Source organism: Bombus impatiens, unplaced genomic scaffold, assembly GCF_000188095.3.
Source record: "Bombus impatiens unplaced genomic scaffold, BIMP_2.2 scf_0036, whole genome shotgun sequence".
Taxonomy (NCBI): Eukaryota; Metazoa; Arthropoda; class Insecta; order Hymenoptera; family Apidae; genus Bombus; species Bombus impatiens.
Window position 1 is genome coordinate 1271387 of NT_176455.1, and position 17905 is coordinate 1289291.

Below are 17905 nucleotides of genomic sequence, written 5' to 3' on the forward strand. Positions count from 1 at the left end.
CGCTTCTTCAAATTCCATATTGAAATATCACTATCTCTTAACCAGCGAGTGGCACCAGAAAACTAATAAAAATGGATACAACGGATTTGTCATATTTAGAAAACTAACGAAATCGAATGGACTAATTAAAATGGATTCGTCATATTTGCCTCGTACGGCCTTCGCTCATTCCGTATTATTCAAATTTAGATCTTATCGACTGTAACCGAAATGATAGTAAAAAAACTTAGCACGAACGACCATACAATAAATCATTCGTGCTACATGCCATTTATTAAAGACTTCGAATTTCACCCATTCTAACTCAAGTGGCTACAAAAAATTCTCGTGTGTAGGCGATTTTCCACTAAATCATTCACACGTGCCACTGAGTAAATAATACAAATAACTTGCGTAAAAAATTCCAACCTAAAATCTAACTCCGAGTTACGACAAGAAAGATCGTATCGCCTAACCTTGCCCTAAAATCATTTATCGACGGTATCGATCAACGAATAATGGTCGACGTCCGTATCCACACGTGAGGATGTGATTATCCTTTCGCAGGAACCTACGTTTCCCCTTGCGAGAAAAAAAAAAAAGAAAGAAAAGAAGAGAAAGAAAGGAATGGAGGGGAATATGGCGCGTACAACAAGCTCGTACAAACAATTAATGGCTTCTGGAGATAGATCGCGAGAACCTTCAACCTCGAGTCACCCTGAGGCAAGTTCCGCGTCAGCTCGTCCCTTAATTGATCCTTCGATCCTCATCTCGGATTCCGAGCTGTCTACGGACAAAGGAGAGTCTCGGTAAGTTGCGCGCCGGTTGCCAGACTTTATTAACGCGGGGAAGGTGACGAAGCGTGTACAAAAGCGAAAACTGGGTCGTCAGCAAGTTGGGTGTATAACACGGTCACGAATCTCGCGGATACACTTGGTCGGGACAGTTACAACGGTGAAAATAGGTGGAAAAGAATGAAACGAAATAAAGTAAAAGATGCGAGCAATGGCCCAGATTTCCACGATTCTCATTACGCTAGAGCGCTATTTATCGAAGCGAGATTTTAGTTAATAGCCGATTAACCCAACTCTTGTCGATCGAATTCGTTGACGACGGTGAACAAAAGAAAGTTGGCGAGATGAAAAGCGGCGTTATTTTACAAAGTTGACTCTGTGTTTAACAAAAGCTACGAATAAATTTAATATACGGTGGCTACATCGCACATGTCCTGATTTTTCAATGAAACGTCCTTCATCCTGGTTTTTACGTTTCATTTTCACCGAAAATGTATCACTAAATGATAACAAATTCCTCGTTGTGCATACAAACGTATAATTAATTAGTATACGCGAATACCATGATAAATACAATGGTGTTTTTGCAGCCACTGTATACCACGCAATATATAATCGATACGGTGAAATTTCAGCGCGAAACTAAAATTCGCAGCGTGTCCATTTGCAATTTTCTTTTATTCGCCTCTGTATCCGAACGCAATCTCCGATTATACGAACGAAAAACAATAGACAGCTGGGAAAACTATCGAGTCCTGTTATATGAGCTTTAATCACACAAATGTTCATCCGCTGGCAAGTTTAAATAAATGGAATTTTAGTGTAATCCGCGAATCGAACGATTAGAATGTAATCCGGTTCTAACCGCGGTTCAAACCGACGCGTTTGACAAATCACCCGAGACTTGTCCACCTATCAAATTGATTGACGACCGAATATTTTCGACCCGTTCTGCTTCTCGAACAGAGCTTGCAGCGAATTTTATTTACACGAGAAATTCGAGAGCCGTGAACACCTATGGATACGAGTAGATTACACGCGTGGTTATTTGTCCATCAGATGCAGCTTTTGGAATGCGATGTTTCCAGATGAAAGAATTCTTCTTGCAGTTTAACCTCTCGTGGCTACGATTGGAATTTTGATAAAAGTGCAGGAATTTTTATACCGAGTGTATTAGACAGAACGCACTATGGTTTTATTCGCTTTGCTGAAGCGAATGTAGCTTCGTCCGTATTATTCCCTACACGCGAGAATAGCGAATGACACGTTTTCCACCGATCACGTTGAAATTAACGTTTAACCCTTAACCACCACGACAATTTTATTTTCAAAGCTCCTTGCAAACGAAGCAACAGTGACAGTGAACGTCATAATTTTCACCGATCACATTAAGCGTATTTTATCAAATTATAGATAGAAGTATATCTGAATAGAAAATTTCAATTTCATTTTACGAGTTATATTTACTAAATTTCACTCTATGGAAGATTAATTGGACTTGTCTCATATTTTACTTTAAAAAGAAATTTCTATTTTGGATTGTTAGGATATTTATAACGTTTGTGATACTGCAGGACTCTAAAATAACGTTTAGCTTGTTAAATCAAATCTCCAAGAACAGGAGTATATTTTCATGCACGTGACTTCGCTACGCAAAATTTCCACCGGCTTTGAAAATATTAAGCTCCGCTGAAAGTATCGAACTTTTTCAGTGATACGATCCGGTACGAGTAGCAGCGGAAAATTCGAAGAAGTCGAAAGCAGAGAAGTTTCATTGAGAAGCAACGCCGAACCGAATCAACAGCTTCGAGAAAAATAATCTTCCATTTATGCTTGAGAAGATTTCCATGCAAATTTTATAAACTCATTTTTGACAAGCAGTTCTTCGATAAAACCTATTGTTTCCATTTTAATTTAATCGATACAAGTTTAAGGATGCAGTCGTTACATCGTAGCCTGCAACTGTTTCAGCATCGAAAGTAATTAATTTTAACAGCGTGTTAGACCGACATCGACGGACGCGAATTTTATGACAATGAAATTACGTAGAAGCTAAACCGGCTTTGCAGTTGGCAAATGTCGACATTGTTCGCTTGATTATTAATCGCGCGTCCCGTCGTTCGTAGAACAGTTTAGCTTTCGCCATTTTGGCAACTAAAAGTCGAAAGACTATCTAAAATGTAACCGCGACAATTACGCCAACGTTACGTAAATCCTCTTAATCGTATCACAGTGTTTTATTGATATTGCGCCAAATTGAAGGCCGCCAGCCATAAACAAGCGGCATCATTATGCAACGTGAGTAACGAGGTAGCAGGCGTAATTCACGCGAAAAATATATTGTGATGGAGTACCGACGCTGCAAAAAGTTGGAAAAGTTATTCGCATGGAAAAACGCGACGCCTTCGCTGTTTGCGTAAAGGAAAGTAGTCGAGTTAAAAACTTCACCTTCGTTTTTAAACCAAACTTAATTTGATTTCATCGTTCTGAATTTCATATAGCGTCGACATAGCGATCGTTCCTCGGAGAGAAACTCGTTAAAACTCGTGTCAAATGTCATGCGCGAATATTCTTCGTGTCAAAAGATTTGTCAAATCAGAGAATGAAAGAAACGCGAAATAACAAGATTTTAAAATCAATGTCGAGTTCTCGATTTTTGTGTAGTTTTCTATCAACGAAAGAGTGTAAGTCGCTCTAAATCTGATTACCATCGTTCTCAGTTTTTTATGAGCAAAGAATAGACTCATCTTTATGTCCAGATTTTCCACTCAAACGAAAGAGCTTGCAAGAAATCTTCTATCCCTTCGTGCTTTCGATCAAAGAACTGGCCTACATTCGGCTCGTTCAGGCTTTTAAGGCGATCGCGAGACGCAGAGCGAGCAAATCTCACCACAGATTACCCTGCGGCTTTCCCAAAGTCGTAAGTCATATGTATGACATCAAAGCTGAGGATTTCCTCGCTTCATAAAGTTCACGAAAACTGGACCTTCAGCCTTGTTACTGAAAATCCTGAAAGCTTCCGGCCGAAACATCCAGTTAATTCGTAACGTTGTAAACGTTAAATTGTTCGTTATTACGCGAGAAACAAGCCGTTTGTACTCGTAATTGCAGACGTTTTATGTCTGGCATTATAATTCGCGAATTATAACAAAGTTGCGCAATGAACATAACGTCGTTGTCTCTTTCTTGCGCTTTGAAGTACATTTACGTAACGTGACCCATTAAACTCTAAGATAGAACTTTAACTTATTGATGTTCCGTAATCTCGTACGTATCGCGTATAGTCACAGATAAAAGAAGAATAAAAGTTTAAAAGCGAAGAGTACGAGAAGTATGGTAATTTTATTCAACAGGAGCGACGAATAGATATGGTTCGCTTATTTCGAAGATGGTTTACGTCCATTCGTGAGTTTGGAAAAAGATATTGATCTAGTTGATCCTGAAGAAAACTATTTGTATAATGAATTTACATCTAGTTAAATACGTAGAGACGTAGCGTAGAAACTAAGTAGAGCTTATTGGAACTTTTTCACTTCAACATCGCAGAGCAGAGGAAAGTGGACCTACACGACTTTCAAAATAAATGAATTTTAAATTCTAAAAGGTATAAAAAGGATATCTAGCAGAAAATTATGATGCTAATATTCATACACACCGATATTACACTTTCTTTAGTTCACCACTGCATGCACAGTGATAAAAGGCTAATTTGCCCGTTGGCTTATTAATTTAAAGTCGAAATGCTAAAAAATTTCGAACATTAATTAGTTTATATTAAAAGAGAAAGAGATTATTATGCTGTTCGTTATGATAATTCCTGCCTCGTAGCGTGGCTCTATATAAAAATTTCACCTCACAGTGAACGTTACCCAGTGATTAAAAAATTCACGTAAAACAGCAACAAATAGACTGCAGGTTTTTATTCAATTTCATATTTTCACGAGCAGAATCTGCATAGAAATTTGTTTCGTCGACTAAAAATTGCGGCGATTATATCCAATTTTGAATATCTTTTTCATATTTTCGTATATTACGCGCACACTGATTTTTTCCACCTTTCAATTTATCAGGAAAAAAACTGCATGAAAATGCGCAGTCTGGCAATAAAGTGCCGACATTGATGTCCAACTTTAATATCATAAATTTCACTCTTGAATGGCCTTCATATCATTGACTTACTCTCGAATAGCTAAGAGGATAAGGAACTCGCCAGTGGACTGTAATATCATAGACTTATGCATGGCTCGCCTTGAGGTCGAGGCTCTCCATTTGACCACTCCATGGTCGTCGACTTCACCCTCTGATCCCTCCAAAGTTCTACAGATTATGTGTCACTGCCATAGTTCGTCTAAAGGTCATAGAACCGCCCGTAGGTCGTCACAAAGTCGAGGTACTCGACCTTACACAGGTTAAGACATACTTAGATCATGGTCAAGCCCTGGTTGACTGTTTTAGATTGGACCTACGGACTTAGAACACGCGAAGGTGGAACTAGGATTTCAAGTCGTTAACCTCAGAACGATCCAAGCATGATTCGGCTATCTTTAGTTGATTTGCAGGCGAATCCGTGACTTGTGTGTGATCCGAGAATGGTACAACGACTCGTGTACGATCTGTGAACGAATCCACAAGTCTTAAATAAAATTCTCTTTCCATGAAATCCTAAATATGTGCCTATGGTGTTGAAAAATAGATCTACGATCTGGAATGAGGTCAATGGCCTGAAATATCCATGATGGAGAATAGACCTATAATGTTGAAGGAGTATTGAAAAATAAATCAGGATATTTGAACGAGGTCAATGATCTCCAATTTCCACGATGTTGTAGAATAGATCGACAATCTTGAACGAGGTCGATGATCTCATTGTCTGGATGTCCACGATGCTGAGAAATAGATCTAGGATCTGGAATGAGATCAATGACCTTGGATGTCCATGATATTGGAGAATAGGCCTATAATGTTGAAGGAGGACCACGATCTTGTACCTCCATAATGTTGAAAAATAAATCAGGATATTTGAACGAGGTCAATGATCTTCAATGACCACGATGTTGAAGAATATATCTATAATCTCGAATGAGGTCAATGATCTCATTGTCTGAATGTCCACGATGCTGAAAAATAGATCTAGGATCTGGAATGAGATCAATGACCTTGGATGTCCATGATATTGGAGAATAGATCAATAATGTTGAAGGAGGACCACGATCTTGTACCTCCATGATGTTAAAAAATAAATCAGAATATTTGAACGAGGTCAATGATCTTCAGTTTCCACGATGTTGGAGAATAGATCGACAATCTTGAACGAGATCGATGATGTCGAATGTGCACGATATTGGATAATAGATCTATAATCTTGAATGAGATCGATGTCCTCATTGTCTGAATGTCCAGGATGTGGAATATGGTCTGTGATTTTAAATGTCCATGATGTTAGACATTAGATCTGCGATCTCGAATTTAGAGCTTTTGTTATTTTAAATACACGATTCGTAATAATTTTACGTTCACAGCGAAATTAATAATTTCCTAGCCATTAGCATTGTTATTAATAACTATTATCATCCTTGTCCCTTTTCCCTTCGAATTAATATTTTAATTAATCTAAATATGTAGATCATTCTCCCAAAATAATGACCGTAATATAATGTATCTACTTTGCGAATTTTAGTTGTATTATTCACATTTAGCATGATTTTCCTATTTGGAATAACGAATGTATAAACAGCACGTGTTTGCGCTACAATAATCTGATTAATACGTACGTATTGTACATTTGATTGAAAATTCAAATAGAGAATCATATCTCTTTAATATATGGGTTAATGTGAATATATATATTTAAGAAATAAATAAAATATGTAATACGCATTCTGTGGTCAGTTAAAAATGTGATGTCTATCAGATGAATACTATATTTAATGGGGTACGATAATACTCCATTAAACGTTGCAGGACAGAGCATCAAGCTTTTGCCATTCAGTCGACGGAGAAAATGGAACTGTCATTTTCTCCATTTCCTGGTGTCGTCCGACACTCTCTAACGTATTCGAAAAGGGAAGCCATGCAGTTAAGAAGCTTCGAGACGCGATAGAACGAATCATCATTCTTTTCTAAATGGAAATTAGGTGACCGTACATTCCTTTAACCTCTGTATGCAACATTGCGTTAATGAAAAAACGAGTACGAGAAAGATATCACATATTTTCACTATCATACAAATCTATTCCAATTAATTATTATATAATTATGTAAAAGATTAATCGAGGTTATGCCAGGTTTATGATACGAACGTGATTCATCTGCTACTTTTGAGATTAAGAACAGAGTAAGCTGATTAAATTTAAAGCTAATAGCAGTTATCGTATTTATTTTTCAACAGAGTGATGCAACGATTGATTCGTTTTATTCACAATAATTTGTGTGCAGTTTACATATCAATTTCAATACGTATTCAGATTTTATATGAAAATTATTTGTCAGCACTTAATATGAAACATCCAACACGAAGCTTTATTGTTAACTGACCCTTCGTTACACCTGTCATGGAAATTGATTGTAAATACTGATAATCCGTGTTTGTAAACCTACTATGTACACTGTATATCTCATCAAATTACGTTCTAATTATGTTCATTGGTAATTTGCAATTCAGGCACACCTCTTTGTTTTAATGTAATTTCAAACTTCAGTTTCACGTACATTTACCGATCACCTTCAAAAATATCTACGCTCTCCGTGCAAAGATAAATTTTGTCGAACTAAAATGTCACATAAATGCGCTAAAATGTCATCGAATGGCAAAAGGTCTACCAACTGTTTCTTCATTTCTCGGTAAATACGACGTTCTATATTCCATATTTAATCCTGTTTACGATTCTCGAATTTCTACCTTTCAATCTGCATATTTCGCTCATCCGTACGCCTCGACCGTTTCAACGAACGAAATGTATGGTAGCTGTGATATTTTAACACGTTCAACATAGAATCGGAATGAGAAATCACGTACACGTGCCAATAAAAATTCCCTTGCAATTTTTGTTCCATTCTCAATTTCTAATTTTGATCAGATCGAAGTTAATCACAAAAACGTAGCTTAAACTTGCAATAAAAATACTTCCTCTTTTAAGGAACGCGATCAAATTCCTACGTTCCTTGCCAAACGTTGCAGTTAAGCGTCTTTCCAATACTTTTCTAACGCTGTGGAGGCAATGGAAATCCGATCAGCAATGAACGTGTTAATCAAAGATCGCGATCGTCTTACTGTTCGGCGAAGTCTATGTGAAATTTCACAGTTTCTACGTTTTGTCGTTCCTCGAGAGCAAGACCGTAGAAAAAGGAATTTAATCGGAACATTCTAAAGAAGGTTCGCTTATCCGAAAGCGTGATTCGATTCGAGAGCGATAGGGATCTCATGGAAATGGTAATTTCTCCAGCGCCAAGGAAATGTCGGGGAAAAGCAGCGAAGAGGCAAGTGACGCGGAATATCGGCCGATACACGTGCATCTGTGTACAAATGCATTTAAATCGACGGAGGAGATCGCGCTCGATTTGCTGGTTATCTCTTTGAAAAATCGACGACATCCGGACATATTGTCGCAACGGTGTCGTTCAGACGTTTCACGGATCATCTACTCGCCGAGAAAAAGAGGAAACGGGTCGTCCACTCGCGTGAACGAGCTTTCAGCGTCAAAGCAAATTAGCTTGGAAGCTTTCGTTGAGGCTAGCAGCGCTCTTCTTTCAGATAATCTGTTTGAAAAGTTAGGAGATTCGTACTGTTCGTGTAAATACATCGTGTATCAGTTATTTGTGTCGTTGTAAGATTACGCTTACGCGTACATGGAAAATTTTATTCGTAATTAGGAGCAACGACGGCTGACTTAACTTTTGCAAAAATATTTGATGTCTTTTAAAATTAGCAAGATTTTTTTTATATCAATTGAAACAGCTGTTCGAAATAATTAGAGAAACGTTACCACGAATATTTCTATTTCTATTTGTATCGTTAATCGAGCGAACAAAAGCGAGGAAGCCCACGTGTGTAACTTAAATTAACATATAGTTTGTATTACGCGATTATAAGATTGGCTTTACGATAATCGTTTAAAAACTCGTGCAAGCATAGAGGAGTAGTACACGGAGATTAAAGTGATACGAGAAATGTTAGCGCTTAATGAATTTTCTAATAACAGATTTGTGCCTAAACGAGGAGAAATATAGTGGAAAAAGTCAACAGAGAGGACCGTATCTACTCTCGCGTCTGACCACGAACAACCTTGTCTACTTCCACTGCATAAAATCATTTCTCTTCCCTTAAAACTCAGCGAGAAGCTTCTGCAAGGTTACATATCGATATTCTTATTTTCGTCTTATCTTTGGAATATTGTTTATGACGTCTACGGCACTATTTACGGCGTCCAGACTTTCTTCTCTATGCGGTAGGAAAATTTCGAAATCGTAAGTTACGCGAGCAGCCGTGATTTATTGGCCACGTCGAAGAAGCATGCGATAAGACAGTTTGATGAAGTAGCGCTATTATAGAAAGATTGCTATGAAAAGGAATTTGTGGCGATTCTTAGTGGCCTTTCTTCCAAAGTAGCACGAAAGTCAAACGATAAAATTTCTTTATCGCTCCGTTTGCCCATCGATCACGTCGTCGTGCAAACTTTTTACGTATATTCTTATTGTTTGTCACAATCGAAACTACACGGCCGTTCCTTTATGCTACGTATCCCGGCCTCGAAAATTTATGGGGCTGGAGAAAATTATCGCTCTATTGATCTCTCGATCATCCTTTGTCGCGATGATCGCCAACGGATAGTCGAATGTAGCTGAAATGTGAACAGCGTGCCATGGGGCCTGAATATATTATATTATCTCTTATCATCGAGAAAGTTGTACGTTTCCGTGTGTTTGATGGAAAATGTACAAAAGCGCTGTGCTTTCCTCTTAAAACAATATCGATACATTGCATGCGTAAAATTGTATAATTTCACTAAATAGAAATCCCTTCTATAGACATTTTCAGAATCGTTCAAAATACTATCCATTGTAATCATAATAATGGAGCGTGATCGCAGCGCCAATGGAATTGCAACAGGCATAAATTTTCAAACTCGATTTTCTCGAGAACCAAGCTGAAAATGAGAAAATTCTGTTCTATATTATTTTCTTATTTTTCCAGAAAGAGTCGCGTCGTCTCCTCTTTCACGCGTTACTCGACTGGACCCTGTACGTACGTCGAATAACAGCCAATAATCGCCGCGTGTGTCATCGTAGTTCATATGATCAAACGAGCGACAGGACGTGCAACTAAATTACACGAGTCCTTGGCCGGCGAGAAAAGACTGGCAAATGGATTTAACGACACGTCGAACGTCGTCCATCCCCGGAGATTCAACCGAGCGCGACATCTTCCACATTTACGTACGTCGAGAGGGTGACTAAACGAGACACGTAGATGAACACACGCGTATCACGAGGCGCCTACATGTGCCATACCATCGACCACTTGCCACCAAGGCACGTATACGTAAATGCAACCGGCGGCAACCACAGCATCGTAGAAAATGGCCTCCAAGCAAAGTTCCATGAAACAGATGGTGTTCATTAACCGATACTCCCACACGAAACGCCTGATTCCACCTGTTCGACTAAATTAACCAACCAGAGGTCGTTAATTCGATGGTGTAAAATGTATCTTACGATAAGTGGCGTGTTAAATTAATTCAACGAAATTAATTGCCCATTGAGCTGCAAAAGGATTCCGTAGTGGAGATGAACAATTGTTATGTTTTAGCGGCTAAAGTGATTCCTAGGATTTTCAATTATTGCGTCTGTTTCGCGTTCAACTCTTACACGCTCGAATAGCTCGTTCGAAATAAGAAGAATGAACAAGAGGATCATCCACGTCACAATGATTCGTTCTAACCAGTTAGCTGTTTTTCACGAGTATACTCGTCATCGTTTACTTCTTGCGACACATTTTACTGGTTAACGATAGTTGCACTCAACTTCGCGTCTACCTTAAGAATTAAAGAGGATTTAACGCGGTAAAAATAAGTGATGGTATTTTTGCGACGTGGTTTTAAGGGATGTGACAAGCGGAGGGTTGCGAAAGGTCAATTACGAGATCCATCGAGAGGTTCGATATATTCAGACATAGATGAATCACGGGCTGTATATATATTTACATACATTCCCTATTCGTCAAAAATTGAAGGAAGGATTAACCAGAAATACGATCGCAAAGTTAGTGTAATTTTTTAGAAATATGACATAATCTCGCTTGCAACAGTACCTTAAAAATATAGAAATTCACATGTTCACGTATAAAATAAGAATCTTATTAGTTCTATCTGAAATAAAATTTCATTTATTATCTTGTTTGGAACCCTAGATTTAGGAAAAAATACAGAAATACCGAATATGTGCTCCACTTAATAATGTAAAAATCTTATCAACGACGTATACAACGAAATACAATAGAATGTCCCTTTCACCTACGTTCGCAGCATTCTTTGATCACTGCTTCGATCAACTTTACTACGAATTAAATTTAGGAATATAGATTGGTTTCTCAATGACTGTAAATCACAAAACGTCTCTTCGATGGGATCCGAATGAAGAAGCGTAGTTAATTCATTATTTTCCCGTAACCTGTACTCGTTTATTTCTGACAGAATTTTGCATAAACGCGAAATTCTGTGCTCTATTGTCCGTTTCCACGATGATTTAATACGATCACATTCCCTATTAAAACAGCAGCTGTGTCGATATTCGCGAAGGAAGTTGTGCGCGTACAAAAAGAGAGACGACAAACAGAGTAAGTACAGTGTTTGCAGAGAATTCGTATTAACGCGTTGTCGAACTTCTGCGAGACTCGTTAGACGCGTTGTAAGTTGTTGCTACGATGTATCATTGTAATCTCTGATATATTGTTCTAGATCGGGCGTCATTCATCACGAAACTTTAGAAGAAAACGTTACAGAAAATAGTCGGAAATTTCTACAAGTAATTTCCACCTTCTTCTCAAACACCTGAACCGTTCTAGTTAACCTGACCAATTGTGCCAGCGTGTCTGAGCGGTAATTCTGCTAATTACTAATTACTTTAATTGCGACATCACGCCAGCAAGCTTCCAACTTTCTCGTCCGCTGGAAAGCAACGAGAAGGGGATGAATCTCTTTAACGAAGGAAAGAGGAGTTGTTTATATTTCATTCGTCCGACGCGTTTAATATCCCTTGTCCATGGTCGAATAATCCAAGCTGATGGTGTAATTTATTATCCATGGGAAAACAAATACCATTGAAACGATGAATATTCATGGAAATTACCGATCGACCGAGCTCTTCTTCCTATTGTCTCGTTACTCGGCAAGTATAGCAAATCGTTCGCACCAAATGTTTGTTCAACTCGATGTTGAATTTCAAATTCTTGTCGATGAAACACACGGCAAATATTGGCATTTTGTTGTAGTTGATACGTACGGTGGTTTGGGAAAGTATTTGAACGCTTATTGTAGGGAATTTGTATGTTAAAGATGAAAGTTGTAATGAAACACGACTGCCATGATTATATTGAAAAAATGTAAAAGCAATCTGAAAATGTACATAGAAGTTAGTACAGGGAATTTATTGCGATCATACGTAGAATAAAAAGATAGTATATCGCATATGCGATAAGAAAAATAACCACAATACAGTTGTTGATCTCGAAAATATTCGGGCACAAACGTAACATTGACTTTTACGTTCTATATTTAAAGTAAATAGAGAAAAAATAACGAAGATATTTTGCAGTATAGCGAAGTATAATACATAGATGTCGGAGAGTTAAAAAACTTTTGACTTAAAACAAACCGTTGTTTAAGTATTAAAGGAAATATCGGAATTTTCGTACCTCAAAAATATTCGGACATTTTATAAATTGCTGTTAAAAAAACTAAAATGGCAATTTTTTATGAAAGTTCAATATTTTTTCAATACTTTTTTCTCCAGATTAATACGTCGAAAATTATTTATTACTATTTATTAAACGAGTTAACCATTTTTCTTTAGTGTTTATTATAGTCTTTTTCTATTTTTACCAATTCTATGGTCCAGTACATCCGACGAAAATTATTAATATAAGTCGAATCTCGCTACAGATTTAATGAAATCTCCAAACGTTTCATATAACACGCATAAAATATTCGTAAGAAATATCCGCAAACGTTGCCTGCAATATTTTCACGAGCAATCGTGAATCATCCTTTTACTTTTATTTCCTATTCGTCTTCAATTGGACGTGACGTTGCTGCGATAGATTTTCGTCTACGTAGAATCTACATCGCATAACTCGGATTTTCCATAGAAGAAGGTTTCTCCGGGTGGAACGAAAGTAAAGGAAGAAAGAAAAAGAAAGAGCAACGCGATGTTGGAAACGGGGAAATTGTTCGCCCCAATCAGCCGAAGGCAAAACGTTTCATTACCACTATAACGCGCCACGTCAATTTATCCGATCGATAGGAATTTTTTCCTCGTTACTCGCTTATAAGGTTCCACAGGCGCAATCCAAGTCGCGATCGACCACTCAACGAAGCGAAATACAGGACGAATAAACGCAATCCTCGGAACTTAATCAATGCTTGCTCCTTCCAAAAAAAAAAGAAAAAAAGAAAAGAGATCTGGAATAATTATCTCGCGAAGTTAATTAGGCTGTCGTATAATACGAAACGACTAGTTAAGTATATTTGCTTTTCAACGATCGAAACGCAATCATGAGTCGTGCAAGGAAGAACGAGGTAATAAAATTCAATAATCGAGGCGAAATAGACGGACGAATAAAATACACGAAGTAACCAAGTTATCGTTCGAAATACACGTAATTTTGTGAAACGGTCGTCTTCTTGATTGTTTATTTCTTCGGTAAATAGTTGGTTAGTTTGCATAACGCGCCCCCCAGCTGTTCGCAGCAAATTCGTCCACGTAACTTCACCGCTCCGTAATTGCTTGCATCAACTCATACGCGAAGGTATATAACAACTCTATTCGAACCTTGGGCGTAGCCTCGATCCAACATAATATTCGTCTTGTTGACTAATTGTATAACTAATTCACGAGAAGTTTTTCTATTCTACGTTCGTCAGGCGAAGGAGAAATATTTCCGGTTCTCTGGCTTTCGATCGTGTTCTTAATAATAACATGTTGTATTGTTGTAATAATACGTGTAATGTGTAATACGTTGCGCTTCGCTTCGACGTTTCACGACATTTCAAGCGTGCGCTTCTTTAGGGCAAACTCCGAAACTCAGGCGCAAGAAGCGAACTGAAATGTTCACGAAATATCGGAACAAAGGGCAACGTATTATTGTTGAACCTTTCACTCGTAAATCTATATATTTCTGTGACGAGATTCTCTGTGCTGCATAAATATCTCATAAAATACTCATAATATAGTAGAATTTAATTTAATGTAATGTCGATCGGAGACGCGTTTTTCATCAAAGATTTTCTGCAGATGCGTTGGAGGAAATCACTTTCTTCTCAAACACAGTTTCAATTAATTAAATTTTAATTAAAATCGAGTGAATTTTATACTTCTAGGTTAACATTTTCGATATGAAGAAATAAGTTTACAGAATGGAGAATACACACACGTGAATTAAAACCACGATCGACGTTCTAAGAACCAGATATATCTATGGCTGTATGTATCTGTGGTTTGGTGCATGCAGTGACATTGTCATGTTTTTGCAAAAATGAATTAAACCCGGCACTGAGTTTGTAACAATTGTATATTAATAATATCAAACCAAAAAAAAAATATTGTGCGTCTATTATTTCCTTATAAAACGAAAGGAACTCCTCGGATAACCTAATATATATAATATAATAATACAATAATGGTAATTATAATAATATAACAATGGTATTTGTATATCCCAACGTGAATATTTTTCATAAAATAAGCTTCCCACAAAAGTACCAAAATTAACATAAAAGCCACGAGCTCCACAGGCTTTAATTCTCTCTGTTTGTATAAGAGAAGAAATTTGAAACAGCAGAAACTTCTGTATCAGGAATTACTTGAACAGGAACTTTTTAACGTATCCTTAAGTGCTGATATCTCAACTATGCAACATCGTGAAAGTGTGAAAGTTAAAAAGAAAAAAGTATTTTCTATTTTTCGAACAATTCTTATACTCTATCGTAATTCGTTGTAAGTCCGGAGCCTACTATCGAAGAATCACTATGTTGATGTATTCTACTCTCAGAGTAACGAATTAAGGAGAACATATAGAATCTGGAAAATTTCTTGGCAGAGTTGAACGACAGAAGCTAAAGTCAACGAGGCAAGAGACGCTTAAGCAGCTTCAAGATACGAAACGATTTCGAATCGCCTGTAATAGGCTTACTTTCTCCCTCTCCCTCTTTCTCTGCTTTAAGATTATCTTCAAGATACCAGATATAGGGGAGATACCGCGGTCTTCCGGAATTTATTGAAGAATTTCATTCAAGATTTTTCAATCTAAAGATCCGTGAAAAATATTTCCACGATATATCACCAAAGCACTTATTTTGATCGACTTAAAAAAAGATGTTTGACCGATATATTCGGAGCTTTCCGAGGAGAGAGAATATAATCTACGAGAATATGAGGAATTTGACATCCACCGTCGATTTTTGTTTTATTAGAGCTTTCGCTGCATAATTTATGACACGATCGGAATATTTGGTATTTTGGGGGGATAAACTTTTCTGCCCCTCTGTCATTTGAATATCCGACAGTCAAATGAAATTATCGAAATTTGTCACTCGTTGATGCATTGACGAATTATAATTATAGAATTCTAGACAATCTACGCTCGTTAAATATTTCATGGAATTTCTGCGTCAAATTTTTCTGCTTTATTTTTCCATATTTCGACAACAAGCACTCTGTCAGAATCCGTTTAGTTTTTACGCAAGCGTCTACTACCGGAGATAAAACGAGTGAAGAGCACAATGAAAGAGGAGACAAGGGACGTTGGAATCCTAATACATAAATATGTAGAATCCGATAGAATTTTAAATGGAGCATAATACATAACATAGAATAGAATTAAGATAAAATTTCTAAAAAAAACACTCGGTATAGCCGCAGAATTCTCAAATAAAGTTACAACAGCGTAGTGCGAAACATCGATAAAGGATCGCTTAACAATCGTTTCTTTTTCGCGTTTGCAGGTACTCAAATTTGTCGAATCATTGGAGAAAAGTATTACTCGATGTACACTGTACACGATACAAATTTTTGCAAGCTTGAAAGATCATTCGAGATCCATCACGAGACGCGACGTGATCTCTCGCTTGCTGTTACGTTCATGACGATACCAGCGAGAGAAAAAAAAAAGAGAAAAGAGAGCAATTTACAGAAAGCGAGAAGCCGGTGCAAAGGTTAAGAATAATTGTGAGAAAATAAATTCAACTCGGCTGGCAGAGTTGAAAGAATGGCGCGGGTCTCGCTGATACACGACACAGGCTGAGATCATCAATCAGAATCTTTATCTCTATCGGGAGTCTCATTGTCCGAGAAGATAGGAACTCCGAAAGAATCTTTCTTGGCTGAAGTAACTACGCTCCATCAACTTCGTTTCCCGCACAATGACCCGATGAAATTTCGACGAGGGAAAAAAGAGAAGGAAAGAAACACGAAAGAGAGAAAGAGAACGAATTCATGGGAAATTGCGAGTTTAACGAACCCAAAAATAAAAACTGAGATTTTGATTTTTCTGCGAGGGGACGAGAGTAATCACGAGCTTCGAATAGACTTTTTTCCGCTGTCCTGCGACAGTGACGATCCTGCGACAACGACGATTAGGGTTAGACCGTCTCGCCGGTAATCTCGAGAAAAAGCGGAGCGAACCAAGCAGCCAGCAATTCATTTTTTGCCATTTCCTCTAAGGGGGACGCGTCTTTCAGAAATACGCTGCGTTAAAAATAATCACGCGGCATTAACAATGTACAGCGAACGTCGCGCTATTGTCACATCACGAAATATTATGGCAGCAATGAGACTTCCGCGCGGCGAGGAAAAAGCTCACGGCTGCCGCGAATCGACTGCATCCGTGCAACGGAAAGAATTTAACGTCGCCACTAAAAAATATATGAAGTTTCCTCGTGAAGTACGAAGGAATGTCAAAGAAGGAATAAGAACCGAAGTTGGAGCTTGCTTCGCTTTTAACTGCGTGTCGAATTACGAATACGATTTCTTTACGCAGTGCTGTGGATTTGAAGAAGGAATAAAAAATATACGCAGCGCATGGAATTTCTAACTTTGTTTCGTTTTCGATGAAACTTGAGAGAACCCAGGAATACGAACAAGAATATAAGGTTTCTTTCTTGGTGGGAACACGGTGAAAATGTACGAATGCTGGACGAAATAAAAAATTGTAAAATTCGTTACACTGCACTTTTGGTGTACGCGTTTTGGTTTCGAGAAAATTGCGAAAGAATAGCAGGATGAACTGCGCCGCGAATATCACGTTCGGATATGCTTTGCGGGTTTTATTTTCCGACGTTCGCTGGGACAAACATCTAACGTTTGACGAAAACCATTATACGAAACGTCTTTGTATTATCTCCAGCATCCGCAGCAGTTTCGCCTTCTTGTGAAAAATGAGGAAGCTCTGCTGGAAGGTAAAGGCCACGAACCAATTCAACCGAGTCTTTGTACCAGTCGTCCTTTTTTCCTCTTTTCGTGTTTCTTTTCCGACGAGACAACGTGCTCGATTTGCTCCTGTATCGATCCTTCGTAAGGTATCGACCTTTTCTAAGAGCGACACCGAGACGAGAAGAAAATGTCAAATCATTCCATAAGTAACGTTGTGTCCACACACGTACGTTAAAAAGATTAAAAAATTGAGAAACCTAGAACGTTTAGTAGATTCATTCATAGATAATGTATTATCTGTCCTTCTTTTTGAAATTATTTTTCGCCTTTTTTTACCATTTTTCAATCGCAAAAATGATTAGTGCTCTCGATGGAAAATTCAGTGACCACTTTCACGGGGTTGACTTTTGTGTTGCAGTTTCGATGAGCGATTTGCTATCGCGTTGAATTTTCTATTAAATTCTTTATAGCTTTTTAAATTTCAGCTTGCT

The 17905-nt window shown here is 37.8% G+C and overlaps 1 protein-coding gene across 5 annotated transcripts in view; it reads right to left on the reverse strand.

Moving 5' to 3' along the window:
• The window catches only part of LOC100744875, a 183714-nt gene that overhangs the window by 111596 nt on the left and 54213 nt on the right, over nt 1-17905 (reverse strand). The window lies entirely within an intron of this gene.